Source organism: Cupressus sempervirens, chromosome 10, assembly GCF_028749045.1.
Source record: "Cupressus sempervirens isolate cs-2001-9-10 chromosome 10, ASM2874904v1, whole genome shotgun sequence".
NCBI classification, from domain to species: Eukaryota; Viridiplantae; Streptophyta; class Pinopsida; order Cupressales; family Cupressaceae; genus Cupressus; species Cupressus sempervirens.
The window spans coordinates 209,787,408-209,813,753 of NC_143127.1; the positions used below are offsets into that span (position 1 = coordinate 209,787,408).

General features: G+C 35.8%; 1 pseudogene across 6 annotated transcripts; it reads left to right on the plus strand.

Annotated features, from left to right (window-relative positions):
• On the plus strand, positions 1–26,124 carry LOC149533373 (pentatricopeptide repeat-containing protein At1g08070, chloroplastic pseudogene; annotated as a pseudogene). 6 transcript variants are annotated; one of them, XR_016357311.1, is made up of 3 exons: positions 1–2,578; positions 2,773–2,932; positions 25,343–26,124. The product of XR_016357311.1 is annotated as a pentatricopeptide repeat-containing protein At1g08070, chloroplastic pseudogene, transcript variant X5 (transcript). The 6 variants fall into 6 exon arrangements; XR_016357307.1 differs by having other exon boundaries at positions 1–2,563; XR_016357312.1 differs by lacking the exon at positions 25,343–26,124 and adding an exon at positions 17,386–19,466 and having other exon boundaries at positions 1–2,563.
• Positions 26,125–26,346: the final 222 nt, after the last annotated feature.

Here is a 26,346-nt window from a genome sequence, read left to right on the forward strand (position 1 = left end):
TTGCTAATGCAACTCCACAAAAGAAGTGACAGCCTTGGAGAAATCACAGCAGAATATTTAGTGGATCCCCTTGCGGTGCCATACAGCTTAAAGCTCATTTCATTTCATTTCATATTGTCAATCAACACATTTTTCTCTAGTTCTCATACATTATGGGGTTCTAACAGCAGCTTGGAAGATATCAGAACGATGAGAGTTTTCACGAACATGCGGTAAAGATGATGCGGGACCTCCATGTTCATATCAACACTCATTCATAAAATGTCTTCTATTGCTGATTTCAATCTCAAGCTCAGAGCACTCTGCACGCAAGATCGCTTGAAGGATGCAGTGTTCCTTCTGCTTAATACATACAACGTTCCTGCAGATACTTCTACATATCTTCACCTATTGCAAACCTGCATTGACAAGAAAGCTCTCTCAGAGGGTAAAAAAATCCACTCTCACATCAATGGGAGGCTGCCTACGTTTCCAACGCACACATTTCTACTGAATAAAATTATCAGTATGTATGACAAGTGCGGAAGTGTGGTGGATGCTCGCAAAGTTTTCAACATAGTAACTGAACCAGATGGAGTCTCATGGAATATGATAATTGCAGCGTACAGAAGGCATGGAATTCCTCAAGAGGCACTGACATTGTTTCATCAAATGCAACAAATGCCTGTTCAATTCGATCAGTTTACGCTCTCTGGTATTCTCCCCGTGTGTGCCAAATTGGCATCTTTAAAGCATGGTCTGCAAATCCATGGAATAATTGTTAGGCGTGGATTTCAGTCTGATGTTGTTTTGATGAATACCCTGGTAGACATGTACATCAAATGTAGAAGCATACAAAAGGCACGCAAAGTGTTTGACAATATGCATTACAAAAGTGTGGTCTCATGGACTGCTATGATCACAGGATATGCACAAAATGGTATCCTTGATGAGGCGTCGAGGCTTTTCAAAGAAATGCCTCAACCAAACGCGGTCTCGTGGACTGCAATCATTTCTGGCTATGCACAAAATGATTTTTCTGAAAGGGCCTTGGAGATGTATAAGCAAATGCAATTGGAATCTGTAACGGCAGATGAATCCACGTTTGCATGTATCCTCTCCGCTTGCGCCAAGCTTGGAGCTTTGGAACAGGGTACTGGAATTCACCAAAAAATAATAGAAAGCGGTTTTTCCCAAGACCTTGTAGTTTTGACTGCACTGGTAGACATGTATTCAAAATGTGGAAGCATAAAGAAGGCTCACAGACTGTTTGATAAAATGCCCCAACGAAATATAGTCTCATGGAATACAATGGTTGTAGGATATGTACAAAATGGCCTTGTTAATAAAGCCGTTGAGGTTTATAAGCAAATGCAACTGGCAAGGGTGATGCCAGATGAAGCAACTTTTGCTAGCATCCTCCCTGCTTGTGCCAAACTTGGAGCCTTGGAACAGGGCATGGAGTTCCATCAGAAAATAATAAAAAATGGGATTTTGTCGGACCTGGTTACAAATGCTCTGATATACATGTATGCAAAATGTGGTAATATGTATAAGGCACGTGAATTGTTTGACAACATGTCTCAGTCAGATATAGTTTCATGGAATGCAATGATTGAAGGATATGCAATGAACGGCTTTAGTGAAGCTGCCCTCAAACTCTTTGAACTAATGAAACACTCTGGAACCAAGCCTGATCGTGTAAGCTTCCTTTGTGTTTTATTTGCATGCAGCCATGCAGGCATAGTGCATCATGGCTGTGAATACTTCAATTGCATGAGTGAATCTTATTCCACCATACCTACAGTGGATCATTATGTATGCATGGTTGACCTTCTTGCTCGTGCTGGCTATCTTAACGAGACTCTAAACTTCATTATTAAAATGCCAATAAAACCTGTTGTGGTTGTGTGGATGTGTTTGCTTGGTGCTTGTAGATCACATAAGAATATAGGTTTAGGAGAATTTGTGGCAACATGCGTCTTTGAGTTGGATCCGAAAATTATTGCACCTTATGTTCTTCTGTCAAATATTTATGCTGAAACGGGCAGGTGGGGTGATGCTCAAAAGCTAAGGAAAATAGTGAAAGATAAAGGAATGAGAAAGGTTCCTGGATGTAGTTGGATTGAAGTTCATAGATTGGTGCATGCTTTTTGTGTAGGTGACAGATCACACCCACAAACAGAAGAGATCTATGCAGAGTTGGAGAAATTGTCCTGGGAGATGAAGGCAAGAGGTTATCTGTCAGATACAAAACCTGTATTGAGTGATGTGGAAGAGGAGGAGAAGGAATTTCTTGTCTGTCACCATAGTGAGAAGTTGGCAATTGCATTTGGGTTAATAAACACCCCCCTTGGAACAACTATTAGAGTTGTCAAGAACCTCCGAGTATGTATCAACTGCCATACTGCAACCAAGTTTATTTCAAAGATTGTTAGTCGAGAAATTGTTGTCAGAGATGCAAACCGTTTTCATCATTTCAAGAATGGACAATGTTCTTGTGGAGATTATTGGTGATTGTAAAGGAAACAAGCCATAAACACAAGTTCACACTATAACAAGGCATGGCATCAGACTTGTAGTGGTAAAGTGAAATCAGGTTCAGTTTAGGATTTGAAAATAAAATTTTGTTTCTTATTATTTGGAGAGCTACATTGCGAGTTTGTTGATGGAATGATATTCTATAATGTGCAATTGCATCACTGCCTACATAACATATATGCAAATAAGATAATTGTCGACACCTTGTTTTATGATACCATGACAAGTCATAACACTGAGCCCTTTTCTCAGGAAGCTTGTAAATGTCTGGACTGAAAAGCTCAAGGAGGCAGAAACTTGAGAAATAGAGAGAGGAATGCATGGATAGATCCTCTGAGTCAATAAGGAATCTGAGATAAGGTCTCACATCAAGCCAATGCTGGGATACACAGATAAGAGAATCTCTTGATTGGTATGTAGTCTTTAACTTGTGTTCTTTTTTGGTCCAAACCAATTGTCTTATCTTGTATCTACGCTATGCATTTGACCTGAACCCATATATTAGTTTATTTACATATGCACACTTGTATTTATTGTTGTGGATTTCATTTTACTTATGACAGAATACCAAAGCATTCTGCAAATTAGCCCCTCTCATAATCAGGTTAATTGCTATGAACTAGTGTTGGAGTTTCTTAGTGGAAGTATAAAAAATTGCTCTATCAATTGTCTTTAGTTTATGTAAAATAAATTTTGCCCCCAAGATCCTCCTATTGTGTTTTATTATACAAATGTAATAATTACAAATCTTAAACAAGACTGTTCTTACTTTAATATAATATAATTTATTTTCTTGTCAGGACATTGCCTTATATGCCTTTATAAAACCCTCTTTCTAAACATTTTGATCTATCGTTTGCAAACCACACGAATACAACAATATTGTTATCCACATCATTCCTGTTACTGTTAGGAAAGATGTCTCAACCTTGTATCTTAATGTTAAGAACACAACAAAATAAAAAATGCAATTTTCAGGCTATAGAAGTCATATATTTCTCTAGAAAAATATCACAACAACTAGAGCAAGCCGATCACAATAACATGGACCTCTTTGATACCTTCAATTTATTAATAAGGGGACTTAATCTTTTTTCTAGATCAAAAGCTATGGCCTTTGGAAGTTGGGTTTCCCACATTATGAAATATAAATGTAAGAACATATATGATGCATAAGAGAGCTGTAAAAGATATTTATATTTGCTGACCAACTTATAACATATGTTACGGCACATGATTAAACAAACTTTTAAATGAAGATAATGAAGCCAAAATGAAGACTGAGTTGGTGAGTGTATTATGCTATTTTGAGCTTGTCAGGTCATTTTGGGATTTGAGCAATGGATTTTGACCAAAGATTTGAGAACCTTTTTTTGGGTGGTTTTAGCTCATAGTTTCCTACTTACCACTTAATAGTTTCATGTATTGTTTCTCCTATTTATTGGATGGTTGACATGGGCATTCCATAGTGAGTTTTGTTGGTATTGTTATTTGCTAGAATTGTTCTAGTTCTCTTGTTAGGATACCCCAAGCTTTTACCCAAGACCTTAACAGACAAAAAATGAACAAACAATTTTTCTCCATTGCTAATATGACATCAATATTCCAGATTGCACACCTACTTGTACAAGGCACTATCACATCAACAACACGCAAGACACACAATTGCCAATGTAGCAAGCATAGTGATACAAATCAAAGACTTACAAAAACATGGGTTTAAATTACTGCAACAAGCTCAAAACATAAGTCCTAGCAAAAGTGAAGAGCTTACAAGAATATTTGCAACTTTGGCAAAACTTTTGAGCCCCCTTGCTTCTTGGCAGCTTGTGAAATACAAGCCTATTTCTGATCCAAACAAGTCTATAGCTTCTGGAGCTTTGAAGGCTGCAAGTACCTCTGCAATGTGCAAATTGCATACCTACCCTTGAACCTCATAAATCTGCCACTTGATAATTGCAAAACTTCAGAGCTTTGGAGCATCTTTGCAACCTTTCCTATCTATGAAATCCCACAACTTGCAAATTGAACTCCAGAGACCAAGAGCATCCTTGTAAATTTGAAAACTACAAGTTTGCTTCCGAACTTGCAAGTCCACCAGGACTTGCAGAACTTTGGTATTCCAAAGCAAGTTCACGCACCTACAAACTACTCAATTTCTGTTGATCCTTGTAAGCCTACTACTTCAGACTTGTGAAACTTCAGAGTTCTGAAGTGACTCTGCTCACCTGTAAATTGCTCAACTACCTCTAACCCTTGCAAATCCACAACTTTGGACTTGTAAAACTTTGGAATTCTGGAGCGATTCTGCACATTTGCAAACTGCCAATTGCCTTCAATAGTCACAAGCTTGTAGCTTCAGAATTCAAGAACTTTGGAGTGTAAGAGTAACTTTGTATATTTACAAACTACTCAATTGCCTCCAGTCCCTACAAATCAGCAATTTTAAACTTGTTGAACTTTGAAGTTCTAGAGAAATTTTGCAAAACCTTTACATGTGCAAACTGCCTCCATAGCTCTGAATTTTGACTATTCCTGCCCTTGAAACTTGAAGGTCTATCAGAAGTTTTACACCCTTGTTTAAGTACAAGCCCAAAACAATGAATGAAAAGACATACCTCTCTCATTTTGCATGTTGTACAAAAATGTTAGGCTCTTCATTAGCCAAAAAAGAAAACTCCAAGGACACAAAACCTAACAAACCCCAAAGACAATATATTCATACCTCAATGGGTTTACACATGCTAAGGTAATGCCAAGGCATGAAAGGGACAAAAGTGTAATTTCGCCTTTTTGGAATGAGATTTAATAAATAATATAGTATACTAAAATATTAAAAAATAAAAATATAATATAATATAATAAAAAATTATTAAGTTCAATGAATGGTCAAAAGGCATGACATGAAAGTTTGTGTCTCCCTCAAAGGTAAGATATAAAAAGGAGATTATTTCCTTGGGAGAAGATCATAGTCTCAAGGAATATAATAAATCAAGGAAGAAAGAATCGACTCTGGAGCATATGAATTAAATTGCACAAATTCAGAAGGTTGTACTATTTCAAAGAGAGATAACTGTGAAAGATTGTGACTCTTGCAAAGGGTGGATGTGATGAAGAGGCGACTTCTCTCTCACTTTTGAAGATATAAGGGGAAGAAGGTTTCATTTGAGGAGGACATGGCAAAGAGGTCAATTTGGAAAATAAATTATTATTCTCAAAAGGCAGCAATAGAGGGTGGTGACTTAATTCTTATGAAAAGCAGTGTCACTTTCACCCATAAAGTATAGAGGAGAAATCATTCCAAGCACTTAATGGATAAAATTGTAATGTTTCCTTTTTGCAATGAGATTTAATAAATAATAACAGTAAGCTAAATATTTAAAAATAAAAGTATAATTTAATATAACTAAAATTGATTAAGTTCAATGAATGATCAAAGCCATGAAATGAAAGGTTGTGACTCCCTCAAGAATAAAATAAAAGAAGGAGATTATTTCCTTGGGAGGAGATCATAGAGTCAAGGGATATAATAAATCACAAATGGTGAATCAAGGAAGAAAGAATGGAGCATGTGCATCAAGAAAAGATATAAAAAAGAATCGGAAGAAAATAAGGAAGTGACTATTTCAAAGGGGACATTATGGAAGGTTGTACTTGTTGATGCAACATTTGTGCAGGCTTGTCAATAGTGTTTGAGATGAACTAGATGTGCACACCGACCAACTCTGCTTGAAAGAGAATGGAGAAGAGTTTTCCTTCCTCCCAAACACTTAGTTATCAGGTCATGACAGAGTTGGACTAGCTAAGTTGGACATACGGCTGTTTGTTCAAAGGGCCTGCTGGTTTTGGGAAGGTTCCGCCATACATTAGGTATCTTGTAAGCGAACACTAGAGCAATGTTTCAAAGAAACTTCAAAGATCATAAAGGGTTAGAGAAAGCTAAATCTACCTATAATCACTTTACCATCAAACCATCAAACTATACTCAAGAAAACAGTAAAACTACCAAACATACACGATCATCTATTAGTATATGCAAGAGCAGATAAATTCATCCCCAATAAAACACATATTCTTCATTCCACATTAAAGTGACTAACATCCAAGTATAGGACAGAAAAATGAGTAAATGAGACATTCTTTACCAACAACTGAGTGTTTAAAATAGTAGCGAAACAGTCGATCTTCCTCTGATTATTAGTAATAAAATTCTGCCATCACTAGTTAGTGCATACAAGGTTCTAGGGGAGCATAAAGGTAAATGCTAAATGCTAAGAGTCTGAGAGAAAATAAACTTTCTAACTTCTATTACTACGGTGCCTCAAAATCATCAATTTTACATACCCTTGGAATGGCCCAGAACTATAAATTTATAGGGATTGCACCTTGTACAACCTTTCTACTACTATTTTAAATTATCTAAATGTATGTACAACTTCTATAATCATTTACAAATCCAAAAGGGAAAGAAAGAAGGAAAGGGGAGAATAGAAGAGGACTTCAAGTCTCTAGATCATGAGGGAATGTCCACAGTGCGCAAGTCTTTAGCTGTCAGGTGTACATTGTCTGAACTTGGGACTTGCTTCATGCAAGTTGGATTGACGGATTGTCTGGTCTTTTGTACTTTGCACTGTCATAAATGGAAGAGTGACACCCTATGCACAAAAGAAGTAGCACCTGCACATCATCTGTCTCTAACACTGCATTTTGCAACACCTATTGCATAGGTGACTGTCTATCGAAATTAGGAGGGTAAGCCCTGATGCGGACATCCGTAAAGAATAGATGAATAAAGAATGAAAGAATGCTGACATTGTACATGTTTGAGATCTGCGAGCTCAGAGTCCTTCAAACTCCAATAAATAATGAATTAAAGAATAAGGGGACATAGGAGTCCATCACACCAATGTTGACTCGGCCTTATACTTCTCGAACCTTTTAATGCATTCATAAATAATATCTTCATCAAAACTCCTGACACATTGTACCTGGACCTTAGCCTCCTTAAGTGCCTCCCCGGCCTCATTTACATGCTCGAGCATCCGGGTTCTAATCTTTTGGACCTTGTGCATATCTATGATGAGTGGTGCACTCATTGATCACCTTTTTCTCAAAATCCTGGGAGGAGCTGAACTTCTTTTGTACTTCTTTCATTAAAATCTATTAATAGAGAATCCAAGGGCATAAACCCATCTACATTATTAGGATGGGGACCTATTATCTCCTTTATATAGTCCGCGTACTTAGTGACATATTTCTGCATCTGTGAGGGAGAATAAGTGACCGTTTTGTGGGCCATCTCTAGGACATTAGGTTTGGATCCAAGCTTGTAGAACATAAGACCTGGGAACTCCAAAATCTCATTGCTGATATGTCAATTTTATTTAGCTCTTCTAGGTCATATTATTTGTTCAAGGCTTTCCATTGTTTGTCATGTCAGTCAATGTGAACTTCCCATTCCAAAAATGCTTCTCCGGTGAGTTGCTTGGTCTTTATTGCTTCAAAATACACTAGGATGGAATCAACGAGAAAGAAACGGTCCCCACTTGCTCAAAGATCCACTAGTCCGCTGCAAGGGATTTCTTATTCACCATCCTTAATGAATCCATCTTGGCCTGCAAAATTGACTCTGGGGTGGGCACTTCAAGTATTTGCGAGGAAATGAGAGAGGCTAACTCCTGCAAAACCTCCTTGTGTTTGGTTATTGTGGCCTTCAACTTCCTATAGTCTATTTTGATCCTCTTATACACTGTTCCAATGGCATCATTGAGGTTACTAAGCTTACTCCACTTATTCCTTTTTCTGAGATTAATCTTGGTGGTCTGGTAATCTGCAGGAGTGATCTCAAAGGCATCCTTATCAGGGGGCAACATAGCAATCTCAACCACTATCTCTTCCTTTCCGTTTCTCCTAGTAGCAAAAATGGTTCAGGCCTTCTTGGCCTTCTTCAAGGTTGTGAGTCCAACCATGATCACTTGCAGCGAGGGTGTGATGTATCCTTCTAGCTGTTTTCTTTCAAATCCCACCATCAAGCATTGTGGTGGAGGCAAAGTATTGACCCTCACTTTTGCTCTATCCTAGGAGGCAAAAATTATACCTCTATGTTATTTTGTTTGTGTGGGAGGAGGCTTCTTGGGATTTGTTGTTATTATTTGTTGAGGATCTTGCTGAGGAGGAGCATTGGGTTGCAGGGGTATAGTTGATCCCAAAGATCCAATTTCCTCTTGTGCCTTGGCTTGCTCCTCCATCCATTGTTTTTTGTTCCTTCTTTTTATGGAAAGGTCTTCTTGCCTTCTTTTCTTCCTAGCCTTGGTCGATTTGTGACGAGTTTCTTCCTGTTTTTCCTATTTCTGCTCTTGCTCAGTCACCTTTTTCTTTTCTTCCTTGAGGTGCTATCTTTCCTTTTTTGCTTCCTTTTTCTTTTGAGCCTCTTCGACATTGAGGCATTCTAGATATTCTTTTGTTGAGCGCAATCAAAATTCCTTCTCTACATTGAGTCATGCCTCCTCTTGTTTTACGCACTCTTCAACTTCTTGCATGGTTTTTTTCTCTTGTTCCTTGGCACAGCTTTCTTCTTCTAGGTGGGCATCTTCTTCTACCTTGGCCTTCTTTTCCTTCTGAACACTCTCCTCTTTGCTAGACATATTGAAATGTTGTTGGCATTGTTGTCATTGATGTCAAAACCTTCATACCAACTACTTGGCGACATCGATTAGTTGTTGGCAGTTTTAGTTGTGCACCCATTAGCTATTGGTATAGTATCTAAAGTTTCGGTTGTGTATCTATTAGGTGTTGGTAATGTAACATCCAGATTTCCTGGGTCTTAATTAACAATTAACATACTCAAAGAAATACAGTTATCACTTCTTCATCATAGGAAGTCAGTTAAATCAGTTTCATTCATATGAAAGGGATTGACGGTTAAAATCAGTTAAACAAAATTTCTTAACTAAAAACTTGAAACACCATCAAATGAAATTACTACAGAAGTTGAAATCCACATACCATGGAAACTAAGGTCGAATTCAAAACTAGTGATGCTTCACTGTAATCATTAGGGCATTTATTACCATTGGAATCTTTTAGGGCTTCTGATACCAGTATTTCAGAAAGGGCTTCCGATACCACGGATTCAATTAGGGCTCCTGATACCACTGTATCATTTAGGGTTCCAGTCATCACTCAATCAATTTCAGATTCCTTTCCTTCCAATTACTTAACTGTGACAGTAACTCATGATTAGAAAATATAATTATATTCGATATTCATATAAATGAAAAACAATCCATAAATCTATCTCTTGCATCTAGGTGTGACGATGAAATAACTCAATTAATCTTACCTTCTTGTATATTAATCATAAAAGTGATAATACCTGTTTCTAACAACCAATTGAATGTATGACTTATCTTTGTTTGATGCACGTCCGATAGTGAAACATTGTCAGGGGCTTGACCACCCAACCTTAGACCAAACCTTATCCCCACACAATCTCTAACGAGAAAGGCCCTCCCTACCTGGAATAGACAGCGGTCATCTTGCCATCCATTGGGCATCTTGGTATTTTAACATACAACTTGGCAATAGGAGATCACAATTCATGCATGAGCTATTAATTGATTCATATTATAAATGATAAACGTTGTTATGTCATAATTGATACTGATTCATGTTTTTGATGATTCCTTTCTCTCACCTCATCACCCATCTCCTTGGCTACACAGTCAGATGAGTCCTAGGTATTCGAAATTCTCAGAGCAGACAACTCTATCAATTATTCAAGAAGATTACATACATCCAGCATTTCACACTCTATGATTACATAATTATGTTCTTTAAAGATTTCAAAATTGAATGTTTAATTAATTAATTTAATCATAACTAATTTATCTTCCGCATTCTTGCAGATTAACTCCACCTCTTCACCATTTCATGGCTTCACTGCCTGTGAATTCCTTGATGTCAAAAGTGTTCTAAATATGCTTGGAAATTTTAATTAAGCATGTGCAATGGTGTGGTTTCATATAATCAATCAATTTATTACAATTACCAATGGATTTCATAAATGATATAACTCAAGAATATTTGGTGAATGATCTCATATACACCTTGGATTACCAATAGCTAGTATTATGGATTGACCACTACTTAATAGGCTTGGCCGGCTATGTATGGATACTCGAATCAGAAAGAGAAAGAAAGATTTAGAAATCATATTTAAATTATTCTCAATCTTTCACTATATATCCGCTGAGATAGATATTGCACCTAGTAAAAACAATTTATTCTTAGCATTGTTTCTATGGTAATCATTCCATTTGACTTATCTTGGAAAATAAAAGAAAGAAGAAAAGAATATTATCAGAAATTGTGACCTGAGACTTGGTTGTATCTTTGCTCTAACCAAGCCTCTTATTCACCTGCAATCCTGCGACTAAATTTGGACTTCAATTCGTTGGCAATAATAATGGAAAAACAACAGGGATTCGGGTATGAGTAAGGAAGGAATTCGGCTGAGAATTCAATAGGAAATGCAGACATATGGAGTTAGGAGAGAACCGGAGATGAAAGGAGGTATATGCATATGGCTCCTTAATAACTTAGTCGAGACTCCTCGGCTTCCATCCATTTCCAAGAAGACTCTTCGAATACATCATAAATTCGAATTGAAAAAGGAGAAAAATAAAGAGGGAAAAGAAAATAAAAAGGTTGGAAGAAAAGTTGGAAAGATTAAGACAATTTGAATTGCTAAATATAAAATTAATTAAAAGAAAGAATATTAAAATGGAAAGAATAGAATTGGAAGATAATAATTCCATTATTATTAAAATTCGAACGTTATAATTCAAGTGTTATTATATTTTGAATATTATTATTATAATCTTATATTTATAAATGTACATCTAATCATCACTTTATTAAATTATTAAAATATAATGATGCCAAATCATTTTTATGTTTATATGTACGTATATAAATATTTATTAAAATAATATGATGAAAGATAAATTAAAATCCTTTGAGATACATTTCATATTTTAACCCAATTATTTTCTCAATTTATTTATTTAAATAACTCATGCGGGTCCTACAGATGTATCCTGTTTCAAGTCACCAGGTCCTCAACCCATTTGCTCAGTGATGGCAATGCTCCTGCCTAATTCTTTTTTGACAATGCTTCCACCCCTTAGACGTGTTTCCTGCAAGGAAATTCTCCATAGTTAAATTATAAATTATTTAATCATAAATAATCATAACAGTTAACCTTCTTCTCAATTCTATGAATTTGTGATAAATGATCAACTAACTTGATATCTTCACTTGAAATTATAACGACAAACTATCTTACAATTTTGCCAAATTATAACAAATTAAACTGCCAATTGACTTCATGTGAGCCTCAACGACTATATTTCAGATTAGGTCAAAAATTGGGATGTAACAGGTGAAGTATTTGAACTTTCGGTTATACTCAAAACAAGTTTAGTACGTACAAATTTGGGTATCTTTACTTAGTTCTACTCATGGATTACGTGTTTTGGTACACTAGTACGCTTCTAGTAATCAAAGTTGCATGGAGTTTTTTGTCACTTCTTGTTGACTTCTATACTTATAGTATTTTTCCAAGTGTTTCTAATAGCTGAACAATCATACAGTTCATTAGATGGTTTTGATATATTGACAATACCATGTTCTGGACAAATTCTATATAATTTCATCTATTCGGTTCAGATATTTTGCAGATCATGTTTTGGTCTTGATTGTGGCGTTTTGATAGTTTCAATGAATGTAATATGCATTTTATACATCTTATGTGCGACCTATATTTGGGTCCTATGATAGTGTGTTGTAAAGTTGTCTTAAGTATATCCTAGACTCCTAGATTTAGGATCGATGACAATTCATTAAATACAATTGTAATATCTTTTAAATTGGGGCTGACACACACTTTTTTGGTGTGGTTGACATATGTATGATATGATATCTATATAAACAAAGAAAACCTTTTGTATCCAATGTAAGAATTTTCATGGCACAAGAGTGAATTGACACGAGCGAGTTGTAGAAACAAATATAGTGCATGTTTGTGGATAAGCACTTGATGGTGATGTATGTGAGCAAAGGATTGTGTGGGAGATTATAGTGAGATCAAGAAGTGCCTTGTCTACAGTGTTGCAGTGGATCAGACAATTGTATATAGTGAGAAGATCGACATTTGGAGCTACTGATAGGTGTGGTAGTTGAGCTAAATAGAAGATTTGTTTCATGCATTTTTAGATGTAACCTTATCAATTCTTGTTTTGTCTATAAAAGATCTATGTTGATACATATTATATATCTATTTGTATAAGGGCAATTAGCCCGACAAGTAGTGAGCCAAACTACAGTGAACAAACCATCAATGAGCCATATGTAAAACTACCTTAGCCAACCTTAACAGATTTTTATTTAATCAGAATTAGTTTCTCCATGGTTTTTCCCAGTTTGGGTTTCCACATAAAATTTGGTGTTCTTTGTGTTGCTTTTGTGTTTTCATGTTTACCACTATAAGTGTTTAATATGGTTACCGATAGAAGAAAAATTAATACAATTATGTTAATCGCTTGTATGGCTTATGAGTTTAAGACACAATAAAAGTTTTAGAAAGTGTTTAGAATAACTATTAACCCCCTGTTAGTTATTTGGCTTGTTCAATACTCTTCCCTCATTTTTTTTTTCTATTTCTTTTGTTGCTTTGAAGAGGAGGTCGTAATCCTTTAGGGTTAGCATGATGTTAGGGTCCTCAAGGGTGGTAGTGTCAAGGTTTTGGAAGTCTTGAACCTATCCTTGAGTAGGCTGATCAAATGACAGAGCCTGCATTTCTTCATTAGGGATCCCTTCTAGAGGGTTAGGGATCCCTTCTAGAGGGTTCGTGCTTGAACTTCCTACTTGACTCTTCTTTTTCTCCCTTGTTCCAAAGATATAGAATTGAGAGCACTATAATGGGACATCCTCCTCCAATGGGAGTTCTTTCTCCACATCCACGTTTATGGGTGTTATTTGTGGTCCCTGGGAGTGACTAAACTTATTGCTACTAAAGAGGGGTAAGTAGACACATGAAGTTCCATAGTCAAGAGAAGGCGACTCCTTGTTGAACCTTAGAGCATACCTAGAATTTACTAGCTAAATAAAGCGATTTAGTAATCCAGTATGCAAGTTTCTTCTCAATTTGGCAAGCACAACATTCCATAATTCCATAGGAGAGGCCTAAAAGGTAAAAGGAATGCCTAAAAATCGAAAAATCTCCCCGTGTTGAATTTGTTGTTATGTGGAGCCTAATCAGACTCAGAGGTTAATTATTCCCTAATTCATTCAATGTGGTTTCCCCCCAGTTTTTTCTATGGGGGTTTGGGGCAATGCCCCCAAGATGGGGTATAGACAATGCCCCAGGTGCACTCCCTATCGCAGTACAGGGCAAGGTCAATGAGCAATGTCCCCACGGGGGTTTTTGGGGCAGCACCCTCGAGGCTCAAATGAAGGTGTCAAAACTTATTTTTCTATTAGATGACTTATTCTAGTCCTAATTTTGTAATCGACAAAAAACTTGTATAAAATGGTTTAGGGTTAGGGATTTTATGTACTATGAAATAGTAGCTTCTTGCTATGGTATTGAGCTGCAAGTGATTGCAGATTGTAATCAAGTTGTAATCACTGGATAATAACAATATCAAACTCACTAGTTGGTGGACGTAGCCTAGAGATTGGGTGAACCATGTTAAATCTTTGTGTCTTATGTTCTCTTTTGTGTACTTTATGCTTTTTTGATACTGGTTATAGTTGCACGTAATTGTTATTTTTGTCTCTTTAATCCTTAATCTTCTTTAGTCGCTCTCTGATTTTAGTATGGACACAAGCGAAATTGAAAGCTCTAAGTGATAGCAAGAATATATCAAAGATGTGGTTGTTCAAAATAAGGGTTTGAGTGGGTTATGATAGTGATTTAGGGATTAATGGATGTTGGAGATTGATTGAAGATAAGATCAGTGGAGAAAGAGGTGAGATGATTTAGCAAAAGTGGAAGTGAGAAGTGGAGAGAGTGAAGAGTTAAGAGGGAAGATGGAAGAGTTAAGTGGAAAGAATGAAGGAGTTGAGTGGTGAGGGAAATTAGTAAGTGGAGTTAGGAAATGGGAAAGTTAGTGAGATAATTAGTAGGTTAGAGTTGAGTGGAGGATATAAATAAACAAGTCAAATTTATTTATCATCTTCCACATGTAAGGAGGTAATCAAATAAATATTAATTTATTTAACTTAGGATATTAAGAAATGAAAAGGGGTTAAATTAATAAATAATTATTTAATCTCTTAGAAGGGTGAGCTTGGTTAGAGAAGAGGGATTAAATAATTAGGTTAATTATTTAATCAATTAGGGTGAATTGATCAAGATATTAAATTGATGATGATTATTGACCGCTTAGGGAAAATGATGCATTAGATTGATTGAAGATCATAGAAGAAAAACAACTAAATATCATTCAATTAGGAGACGCTAGATGAATGAAACTAGTTTTGACGGACTTATGTAATTATTCAACCAGTTTAGATGAACAATTAGTTAAAAGTGTTGTCACAGACAATTGATGATTTTCAATGTCTACAGAAGAAAATCTAGAAATTGATCCTTGTGCAAAAGAATTTCTAAATGTAGATTTTAACAGCAACAAAAATGGAAATTTATATCTGGATGTGGGGGGAAAGTTTGTTGTTGTTGAAATCTTGGCACTTAAAGTTCATTCCATCTATTGAGGCATTTTCAGTTATGCCGATTTGAGTTCACCTTCCAAACTTGCCTCTTTACCACTAGTTTGATTCATGTTTTGCAGCAAATTGTAACTCAATTGGAGTATTAATTTTTATATTTTTCATAGATGAAAAATTAAGGGATTTCGTACACAACCTATGCAAGGATTTCGGTGGAGCTGGATACCACCAAAGATCTTCTGACATAAATTATATTGAATTCCAATGGTAATATCTCGGTGCAGCCATAGGATTACGAAAGATTAATCTTCAGGTGCATGAGATGCTACAAAATTGGGCATATGGCACCTGAATGCTCTGTTGTTAAATCCTCACCAATCTGGGAGGCCTCTTTATGGAAAATGCTTCTCCAAAACATTATACCATTGCAAAGATTTAGGAAAAGAATGCTTTTTCTCCAAAAACTGATACCGGGAAGAGCAACTTAGAGCAGGTTGATATGCTTGCTTTAAAATCAAGGTTTTGCTAAGATTAGCCTCAATAAAATGAGTCTCGCTATCTGGAGCAGGCTATGTGCAGTGGTACAACCTCTCCAAGGCCCACTCCCACTGTCAAATCTAAATCAGTGAATCTTTGGATCCTTCAACATTGATGGAAGAGTCCTGTAGTTGAGAGGTTAAGAGTACTCTTTTACCTCAATCTTCAGAGGTGTCTTTAGTTAATATGGACAACAAGGATGGTCCACTAGTTGAGAGCTGTCTTCCCAAAGCCCAAGATAGACATAAGTTAAATGGAGGAAGCATAATCCACAATGCCAGAGACTTTGAGATCCTCCAAGAAAGGGGAGAAAGTGAAAACATAATAATTTTTATTCAGCGTAGATTAGTTTTTGTTAATGTATGTGGCAACAATAACCTTTTTGTTTTGGCCCTATATGGCATTCTTCTGTTGCACCCTTATTAAAGGGTTGATGTCTTCTTTATTTTCATAATTTTTATATATGCAAGTGGACCCCATGTCGACAACTTATTACACAGGAAAAAGAAAATTATGCCCAACTTATCTTAAGTTTAACTAGTGTTATATTTTTTACCTGGGACCTCAAAGACTCTAACCATGAAGTCCCAAATTTTAACACCTCAAAAATGGTTTGTATCAGGCTGTATGTGGGCTGGAAGGTGTCTATAACAGTCATACATCACCCTGAATCTCTCTCCCAACAGCATTCAAATTCTGGGATGTTTGCACTTAGTGAGCTCAACATGCGATGCCTTTGACACATAAGGTCAAACCAAGAGATATTTTCCATACCTTGGCTGTAATGCTCCATTCTTTTGCTCAAAATCAGAAATTCAATGGCTGGGAAACCACTTTGTAGTAGCTGCCCCCAATTTGTACAAGTAACATCATACAAATTGGGGGCAGATATAAAAGATATAAATATGCAGATATAAATGAGATGTATATGCAATGTAAGAAGAAGAATTATGTAGGAAGGGTATCCATTATCAATTGAGTAAGCAACATTGCCAAGGTGGAGAAGAAGTTTTTGTGTAGAGGGTTGCTCTTCACGAAGACAAAGGTGGGGGTTGGTGCTTCCAGTAGGCCGGTGCCTGGGAAGTGTGGGTGTTGGAGCTTCCAAAGAGTAGGTGCTCATAAACACAGGGGTCAGAGCCTCTAGTAGGTCAAAGCCTACAAATCATTGTAAAAGATCAAGTTTAAATATAAAGCAATTATTTGTCGTGGTTTACTCCCACATTGGGTTTCCACGTACATTTGTGTTATTGTGTGTGATGGCACCCTATTTTTAGGGACTCCATTCTAAGCATTATCCTAGATCTTCTTATTGTTTGATTAATGTGGTTGTTTTGTTTTAAAAGTTTTGCAGGATTTGTGAATCAATCAACTATTTTCACTTCTATCTCAACTCTTTTGTTATTTGTCTACTATAGATGCATCATGGAATTAGGAAATAGGTAGAGTGCCACTTACAGGCTTGCAAGTTTTGATCTAGATTGCAGATGTAATGATATCATCCACAATGAAACAATGTTGTTACAGTAAAATAGCGACAGAGGTAAAAATGGTTTAAACATGCAAAGAAATAATTTTGACAATTAATAACAGGCTAAATCTGATGAGAAGTGAGCCTGAACACCCTTTTTTGAATCAGCTAAGATGTTATCTATACAAGAACACTATCAGTTTTATACAGATTTCAAACTTTTCATATGCAAGAGCTCCAGCAGCAATACAGAAATCTGGATGAGACTTTGCTGGTTCAAGGTTAATATCAGGAAGTAGAGTAAGCGTCAGAACATTGGACATGTTGTAACTTGCTGAAAAAATTGGAGCTACATCAGCGTATGAAGTCTATGAAGATCCTCTTGAGCATCCTCAGGTGGGAGAATATTGGGGGAGTGTTAAATCAATCAGAGTCTGCAATTGCTGTGACCAAGCGAAGTTGAAACTCTAATATTTGGTCGTTGTAGGCAGCATGGCCCAGAAATTAGAATTGCTTGAATATTTAACACTGGTGAGCAACAGATGAACATTGACGATGGTCATTTTGTAAATGGCTTTACTGTCCAAGCACTCTGAGTAGAAGTTGACAGTTCAGGCTTCAAGAGCTCACACCAGAAATCTCATCTATATTTTAGATATTAGTATTGGTTTGATTCTTCTTATGTAAGGAGATCTAACTGAACTTATCAGCATCCGAAAACTGATAGAGCTTACATGTTGGAATTTGTGGAAGTTGTGGGGAAGGCCTTTTTATAGTCAGCATAGCTCAGTGGTAATAGGAAAATGCACCTTCTGTTGTCTGCATTGATGAGTTGGATGCTGTTGGAAGAACTCATGGTATTGTTAAAGGATCTGGAGGACAAGAATGTGATACCACAGTAAATCAACTTCTTACATGCTTGGATGAATTTGAAGGAAGAGGAGACTGTTCTGTTACAAGTGATGATGATTCTGAACTTGACAGGCGATAGCCAAAATTGCTAAGCTGTCTTCAGAGTTTACCTTTGTTATGATTTAGATTTGGCGATGAGTGATCACGGAGGCAGCACCAAAAGCTTAAGCCATTCTTATGCCTTGATTGTTTAAGCAATTTTTATATGAAATCACCGGAAATTTGTTATCAAATTATTTTGAATTTTGTTCATTCATTTTATACCTACTAACACTCTGATTTTGTTGCAGATTATACGCATTTGTGCAATAGAAGAGTTGAATGTCTAAGAGATTCACGATTTGAAGGCACGTCACCAGTATTAGCAACTGAGAATTCAATCTTCCAAAAACTCGAATCCATGGCCAATTGATCGCTCTGCAGAATTTTTAAATCTGAGAAATCCACCAGGATACTGGAGTCACTAATACTGGAAAATGAAGGCAAAACTGTTTCCCGCTGGATAAAGAATCACCGTGGGAGCAAGGAGTCCGAACCAGATCTCTGAGCACACACGGAGGAGTCACTGGTAACATCTGCAGGTTCGAGACAAGGAGATAAAACATTTCAACCCCAATCAAAGAGTCATAGGCATGAAGGAGGAACTCGTCCATCTTGCCAATATTACAGATATATGTGAAGAGGAAGCGTAAACGTTGTACAGGAGTCACCAAGCATGAGGGGAACTGCTTCAGATTCTCGGCTGAAGAAGAATAACTGTGGAGAACGATCATGCTTAGGCAAAATTTAGAGAATCCCCGTTCCTGTACGAACATTCATGGTACCCACTGAAAGCCGTTGCCAAGCATAGTAAATACGTGCATCAACATAGAAGCCCTCAGACGAAGATGAAAACAACGGAGAGGGAACATATTGAATGATATTCACAAGCCGAGTAGAAAAAATAAAATCCAACATGGTAAAAAGGGCCCCGATAAATAAGAAGAATAACTGCGGAGATGTTCAGAAAGTATATCGTCAATATAAAGAGTCCAATATATTTGGGTATATAATCTGTCACACAGCCTGATTGGTTAGTAGCAAATATTATGTCTCCAATTAAAGCATTGATCAATGAGTTGAGAATAATTAGTTTCTTGTTATCAAGGGTCGTGATGTTCTGAAGAGACAACCCACCTTTCCCTCTATTATAAATTCAATATGTAAAAATCAAGAGAGAGAAGAGACGATTCATATTCATTTTTAAAAAATTTTTACAATTTATAAGCAATTGATATATTATATTTTTCTATTGGTGAAGAATGAAATTTTGAACTAAGTTTATGAATGCGGATTATTAAATAAACATATTTATATGCGACTTTGGAGTCAAATGCATTGGATGGATCATCTGTAAGGATTGTCTCCAATGTATTTTATTTCCAGCATGATTAGTAAGAAGTATTTACGTATTTTATTTGTTTAAATTTTTTAGAAGTCGAGAATACTATATAGTTCGTCCTTTATGACCATTTCTTAATTTTATAAATAATTTATTGTTAGAGTAAGTAGATCAAATCAATTGTGGCTATTTGAACTCGACAAGTACAAATATTGTGAAATATTTTAATTGTTTCCTTATTTGTATCTATTTTGTCCTAATAAGGGTTAAAATATTATAGACTGGTTTAAATATACGTAAAAACAATTGATTTATTGCATCCTGATGACTAAACTATTTATAAATTCAATGTACATAACATCATAAAGTTGTATGTGAAAACTTATAGTTCTGACTCTATCACCCTTTGGCACTGGTCTTTATATTTTTTCATAATTCAAATATATAGTTGGCAATTATTTCATATCCTTCCTTTAAAGAATTAATATATTCATTTGTTGCAATCATTATTTTTTATTTAAAAAACATTCATATATTCATTTATTATTCCTAACCCGTAATTTGCAAACTTAAAGCTTTCTATGATTCTTGCCATTTTGAAAGTTTTCATCACATTTGTGTTTTAACCAATCTGCTATAAGGATCTTGGATATAAGGCTATTGTCCAGGATCAGGTACACCTGCTTCGGTTTTGCAAAGCCGGAAGTGCAGGGAACTCGGACCGTGTTGTTCAGTTCCGTCAAGTTGGCCTTAACCAGTTGGATATCCCAGCATCGAGCAGGCAAGGCTCGTAGGATTCCAATCTGTGGTTTTGGGAACCAACAGTGTGCATGTGCATAATTGTTCATTTTAGCATTCAAAGTTAACTGTTATTATACTGATTCTCCCCCCTCTCAGTATAATCGTGTGCTCTTCAGAGGAAGCTTAAAACTGATTTGGAAAAATCCTAACATTAGTGGCATTTAAGAGGAGGTGTTACACTATCAAGAATAACAGGTGTAACACTCCAACAACCACCTTCAAACCGTAGATTTGCGGGACGAGTTCCTACCGCACAGATGTCTTTGCAATGCGCATGCATCCTAAGTCAAAACAATTCACATGGTCATAATTTTAGGTAGAAGCGATGACAAGGCAACTAGGTGAAGCAAAGCTTTAGGTGGAGACTTGTAGCTGGCTAAAGCAAAGGTTGCATGTGAGGTGGAATTGTACGAGGTGCAACTTATGACATTACACTTTGTTGGTAAATAGATTTGTCATTGTGATAGTTTCTTCGAAACCGACCTTGTTTTCCCAATGAGTAGTGACAATAGTCAAAGAGATTGTAGTAAAGGCACAATCTTTCTATACCTTTGAGAGGGGTAACTCCCTTATATGGGGTTATTTAGGATTTTTGTGTACCTTTGACTTGAAAGTACAAAAAGGAGACAAGATAAAACTAAAGAAAAATGAGTAGCAAGAATCTCAATCATGGATCCACGAATATTGATTGAGATTCTGCAATAGTTAATGAGTACAAAGGGGGTTTCAGCACACCATGCAAGGAGGATGAATGAAGAATCACACATCTTGACATATGAAGAGATAGATTACTTCAACACATTCAAACTAAGATACTAAAGCCTAATTGTGTGTCATTACACAAACTTTTCATATTATCAATCTCTTATACATATACATTAAGAGGGACTACTAATTTGATATATGAGAATTTAGCAATGATAGCACATGAATACATTCCAAGTACACAAACTAAACTGCATTCTTCATTATGTTTTTAAATTATACAATTGCAAAGTCCTTTCTGTACACAGTACAAACAAAAATGTTTTTCAAAAAAATTCTGAAAATTTCATTAAAGGTTTCCCTCTATAAGAGTGGACCTCTTTCATTGCAAATAGTTATGTTTTTCTAGGCTTCACAAGCTAATTACCCTGTAACTAACTTGATAACTACCCCCTAACTACCTGTGTACTTTTGAGTTAGAAACTACTCTTCTTTCACACAAAAAGAGTTCAATTAGAAACTTCTAAACTTTTGCATTCTGAAAGTCTATTTTCTAACTTTGACCTAAGTCACTTTTACAAAAAGGAAAGCAAAAACTAGTGAATTTTTCATGTTATAAGTTGGACATAGATATGCATCTTGTTTTCCTCTAGTGAATCACCTTTTCAAATTGAGGTCTATCATATCCACAATTGACACGATCTGATATGAAGAAAACAATACCTCGATAGGAAGGACTTGAGTATCTCCTATCACATAGCTTCACAACAGATTGAATCCTAGTTGTATTCTATGTATCTCAGATAGAATCTATAATAAATTTGTTGACTAGAGGTTTACACAATTTTCAATGGATCTTAGAAAATTTTCAATGGTCTTGTCAAGGAGTGATGCATACACTTGCACACACTTGGGTAATTGAAGATGACGCCTATTCTAAGGTTTTTCTTCAATCTTGCGTATACTTCCTAGTTATTCAAAAGGTGAAAAGAAACTGATCAAAGATTCTAAGTTCCAAACAAATTTTATCCTTGAAATGTTCTAAAGCATTTTTTCTAGTGGAGTGCCAGTTGTTATGACCTTTCCATGCATCCTCCCATTACAAATGGGGACCCTCTCTTTTCACTTGTTAGTTGTAGGTTTTTGGTAGAAGAGTGTCAGTTCTGAGCTCCAAAGTTTCAGGAGTTGTTGAGCCTCAAAGTCTCCAAGGTTGCAAGCATAGACAAGTCTTAAAGGTTTTGAATCATTGGGATCAAAGTGCAAAAGTTGTTGAGTTCCTAGAAATTTGCCTCAGTGTTAGGGTGTTCGATGGGTCATTTTGTCCCCACGAGCATTGATTTCCCATCTTGCCTTCCAATATGAACAAAAATGATGAAATATTGCAAGTAATGCTCAACATATCTATGGAAGTTGACTTTCCACTATGTCTAGAGAGAAAGTCTCTATGGAGATTGAATTTCTACTCCCAGGTAGGGAAATTAAAGTTGAAAAACCATAAAGTCCTTATGGAAATTGATTTCCCCAAAGCAATTAAGTGAAAACAATTCTTACGAAGGTCATTATTCTATTGGGTAAACACTTAGCCAAATTTGGAAATGAATTTGAAAGGGAAAGTCTGTATGGACATAGATTTTCCACTCATCTCTATAAGCATGGATTTTCTACTTGTTTCTATGAAGTCCAAATATGCATTAGACCCTATGACCTTCAAATTTACCCTTTAGGATAAAATGAACAAACAAATGAGGAGTCCCTATGAGAGTCGATTTTCCACTCTCCTCCAAATGTCCAAGTAAAGTCTTATTGGGACTGATTTAGTCCCTATCCCCTTCGATTTTCCACCAGCACAAAATGTGTGAGAGAAAAATGCATGACTTGTTTAGTCCCCATGGGCATTGATTCTCCGCTAAGGGGACTGAAATTGTCCCTATGACTATTGATATTCCCCTTTGGAGAATTGGTCAATTTAAGACAAATTTAGTCACAAATTTCAAGGATGAAATAAATTGTTCCTATAGCCATTGATTCTCCACCAAGACATGAAGTGAAAGAAATTAAAGGAAAAGTGAATATGAAAAGTCCTACATGCACTGCAGAGTTGCAAAGCAAAGGTAAAGCCACATTAAATTGCCATTCAACACAATAATGAAGAAATAGCATGACTTTGGAAGCTGAAGAAAGTCGTTGAGGGAAGATGAATTAAAAACAAGGCAAGAAGAAGAGGTCCGATCAAGAGTATCCAGCATTTAGATAGGGATGAATTTGTGAGGGAAAATCTGAGATTGAAGAGAACTGAAAGTGTGCTTGACGGTGTGAGCTTTGTTTGAGAACCCAAAATCTGATAAAATCCTTATTATTAATGCTGGAAATTTTGGAAAAACCAGAAGCTAATGGAGGCTTTAGGCTGCGAATTTCATAAGGGGAGTCAAGAAATGATATAGAAGACAAAGTCTGTTTAAGTCCTTGTTACCAAAGCCGTGATTTATAATGTCCCCATTTTTTAGCCTTCCTAAGCATCAATTATTTTCAGAGGTTAGCTTATTATCTGTAGTCCGCGTCAGCTAATGTAGTGATTAGAGGGTCATTTGAGGGTGATTTAGGGTTATTTAGCTGACCCATTGGGTGTCTCTTTCAGTATTTTCCATTTCGATGCATCAATTTATTTGTGGTTTTCCTTTTAGAAGTCTTTCAGGCTCCGTGTATACATACAATTTTTAGTAAGTCATTTGGATGTTTGGGTCCACACAAGTTACAATTTATGGAATTTATCTGGATCGTTAGAATATATCATGATTATATTCGAAAAGCTGGTAGACTCCATTGTTGGTTTGATATTTGGTATATAATGGAGTTTAATGATTTAATTTAATTAATTATAGTCTAGTCTAGCATTGAATTTAAAATAATTAATTTAATTAAATATCTTTATGATTAAAGGCGAAATAAGGGTCAAGTTTGCATTTAATGTTAATTTTATGCCAAATGGGGTGCCAACATATGGAGGTATAAGAATATTAAAATAACTTTATAGCAATGAAGAAATTATATGGGGGTTAGTCACTCTATTATTAGTTCCCATATGTAATTAACTTATAAAATTGGGAATTTTGAATAGGGTTTCCAAAAACTTCATGGCAGGATGATAAGAGGGGATTTGAGGAAGTCGTGTGATATGGTTGATTTTTTTTTTTTTTTCCTCTAACAAGTTTGGGAGCTTGATTTTTAATGTAAAATATCTGAGAATGAAAACCCTTGGAGTTTCTCGTTAGTTTGGACAGAAAACCAAATCTTTTGTGTGGATTCATCCATGAATCACCATTGTGCTTATTTTCTGATTGCTGGAAATCTCTTTGGAGAGTTGACAGGATTTTGGCATTGAGGAAGAGCAAGAAATTTCATTTATTTGCAGATCTACAATTGCTACGTTTTGGAGGAAATTTTGCAGAGTTTGACATTACCAAACTGCAATCAACATTATCTTTCAGACCTTCTAGCTATTTACAGAAATTTTAGACTTATTGGAGTCTATATTTGAGTTCATTTGATCATCATATGGTCTTCTACATTGTTTATCTCATTACCATTGGAGTAATGCGTCATCCAGGCATGTTGTAATTGTTGAACACCCAAATACTTAGGGATTGTACTTGCTGTTACAGTCTGATAGAGATTCCATATCAAATGGTCTATTTTTTAATCAGACCTCATATTTCATCAATAAAGGGTTCCTTTGGTATTGTTAAGTCATTTGTTATGTCCTCTCTTATTTCGTACATCTAACTGCAATAAATCAATTCAATATTCAAATAACATAACTCAGAAATTCATATCAAACCCAGAAATCTAGAATTCAGAGGTTTTCATGACTAGTGTTTGACAAAATTTCAAATATCCAAAACTTTAAAAACAGGGCAGAATTAGTGAGGGTTCTTACAAGATTGTGAGAAACCACTGATCAGATCAAAATCATAGCTACCTAGTGCAAATTCAGACAAAGACAAATTGTTTTCTTGGCAAAAATTATGAATAATTTCAAGGAGAAACAGTCAATTTTTAGAATTCATTAACAAGATCAAGTTCGAAATCATATTCTAATTTTCATCGGTTTCCATTTTCAGATTGTAAATTCTTCTGCAAGGTATGTTTTGCAAGGATGATATTCTTATTTTTAAGTTTAGCATTTTGAAATCATAGTAAAATCAAGATCTGCTAAGTTCTGGAATTATCATTTTAAAGTGTTTTGGGGGGTTATTAACTTCAGGCTATCTTCTCTTTTGCAGGGGTGATTACATGGGTTAATGATCAAACAAGGAAGTGAATGAGAAAAACACTTAAAGATAGAGATGAATAAGGATGTAATAATTAAGGCAAGCTTGAGGAAACGTGAAGGTGCAAGATTTAATAACATTGTGATTGAGCTCACAATATGGAAGATTCAATTCAAGATCAATTCATGCAAGGAGAATGAATACATTCTACAAATCAAGGGAGGATTAACATAATCTTGGATTTCGAAAGGAAATCCAAGATCAATATGAAGGACCTAAGCATCACAAAAAGATCATGGCTAAGGAAGGTCTAGTCAAAGGATTGCCATGAGGATGGAGATGACAACAACAATGAAAGCGAAAATCAAAGGATTCAACTATTACAAAATCAAGACATCCAAGAGAAAGAATTCCTAAGGATGAAGAAGTGGAGTTGAAATGAAGATTACAATATAAATATGCTGAGGTGGGTGTCCACTTGTGTTTGACCAACCAAGTTTTTCGAAGTTGGCATGTAGAATGCATTTTAGTGTATTCCCCCAATGAATTCTCTTAGTAGTCCATGTATTTAAAGCAGTACAATCCTCCTATTGGATGTCATTTAATGTTTTTAACAACCCCGATCAGGGTTTCCATGGAATTATCTTTGCCATTGATTTCAAATTAATCCAAGAAATCCATTATATGAGAGACTCCTCTATAAACCCTCCCCCTCTCATTCGTAAGGGGAGATTTTGGAGAAATTGTTGCTAAGACACTCCCAAAGTAATTGCAAATTCATTGTTGTTTCATGATGGATACTTGTATTATTTTTGGAGTGTTGCATGGTTTTATATTATATCATTTGGACTGTGTTTATGATAAGTAGTATGGTTAAAGTTCATTGGTTGAAATGGAGTAATGTGAAGATGAATGATGATAACCATGCCCATACTTTTTGTTACTTATTGATTGTATTATGGATTTGATTAAATATTAAGTTTAATTGTGTGTGTTTGTTTGGATTTCACCAATAT